Source organism: Panthera tigris, chromosome D3 (assembly GCF_018350195.1).
Source record: "Panthera tigris isolate Pti1 chromosome D3, P.tigris_Pti1_mat1.1, whole genome shotgun sequence".
Lineage (NCBI taxonomy): Eukaryota > Metazoa > Chordata > Mammalia > Carnivora > Felidae > Panthera > Panthera tigris.
This window is the reverse complement of record NC_056671.1, coordinates 60,383,732-60,385,240: the sequence shown is the minus strand read 5'-3', so window position 1 is coordinate 60,385,240 and position 1,509 is coordinate 60,383,732. Positions and strand designations below refer to the sequence as shown.

The following is a 1,509-nucleotide window of genomic DNA, read 5'->3' as shown; positions in this document are numbered from 1 at the left end:
ATGGTTCATGACATGTCGTTTCGTACATCTGTCCTTATATATTTAGAATGAATACTATGTTTTTGCTCTTTCTCTCTGGAACATATCAGTGGCAGAAATTCCATAGTATTTCAGAGGATGTTAGCGAGTCTTCAGGACCCATCTGACCCTAACGTGGCAGTGGGTATTAAAGGGGAGTCAAAAACCACTTACTGAATATATATTTTGGTGGAATTAACAGAAAAATAGAGTTACCAGCTTACTAAATGACAGAAATATCATGTGTTATGTCATTCCAGGAAATAAAACAATAGTTTCACTTGGTTTGGCCAGGTAAGGCTTCCTACAAAAGGTGCATTTGGGGGGGACTTTAATATGGTGGAATTTGAATATCGGGATATGAGCTTTGCGCAGTGGCAGTATCGTAGCCAATGAGGTTTATCCGAGGCGCGATTATTGCTAATTGAATATCTGGATATGAGTAGAGAGATTTCTAGGCAAGAAACCATTGGGAAAATAAATAATTCTGGACATAAGAATATTCAAGGAAGTGAGGGAAATTATGAAGAGTGTCTTGTCTCAAGTTGAGTGCATATTGGTGATAAGAATACAAATGGGGACCGTTTCCAAGATAACTGAGCTCCAGACAAATATCTTTTGATTTTCTCCAAAAGGCCAAGAGTACTTGTTCAAGGTTTTTGAGCCTGTATAATGAAATACATAATGAAAGGAAAGGGGTGGTTTAGGATTATTCCTCAGGTAAGCCAGGTCCATCAGAGGTAAATGAGATTACTGCAGAATTGACAGAGGAGATGAGCACCTGGATTTTACTTGGAGTGGGATGGATTTGAAGGAACTTAGAAAGGATTAATTCACTGAGCTTGTAGAATTAAGACATTATGTACAATTTAGACCCAGGATTTTATTCATTATACTTTCTCTCCCTTCCTTCCTTCCTTCTTTCCTACCTTCTTAATTTTGATTCTTAATTTTAAAGGATATGTTTTGACATAACTATGGAGAAGCTATCTATACGCACCCAGTGCATGTGGCTGAAACTCACCCTCCCACCCAATGTGAAAGGATGCTGGTGTGATCTGGCAGCAGAGAGGCAGAATGGAAGGGACAGATAACCCTGGGTCAGAGACACTTCTTCAGAAGCGCTGCCTCCACTACTGTGGTATTGTGACTTTATACAAGACAGTTGATAGTCCTCTGTCTTTCTAATTCTCATCATTTTATATAGTCATTGTATCTAATCCTCATGTCAACCCTTCATAGTTCTCTCATCCTCAGAGTAACCCTTCACAATCATCCTCATGTGATGGCTGTGTATGATCATCACAATCCAACTTCACATTCTCAAGTCCCAGGCTTACATAGAATTATTCAACTGCATTGACTACTTACCATTTTGAAATCTTTTTTTAATTTTAATTTCTACATGGCACACTCATGACTTTTATCTTAACTCAATGGCCACATAATTTCAGTGTACTTAGATGGCTTTTCCCACTCTGGTTGCAAACA

At 38.5% G+C, this 1,509-nt stretch overlaps 1 pseudogene; it reads left to right on the top strand.

The window, feature by feature from the left end:
• Positions 1-381: 381 nt before the first annotated feature.
• On the top strand, positions 382-560 carry LOC122232876 (annotated as a pseudogene).
• The last annotated feature ends 949 nt before the right edge of the window (positions 561-1,509 follow it).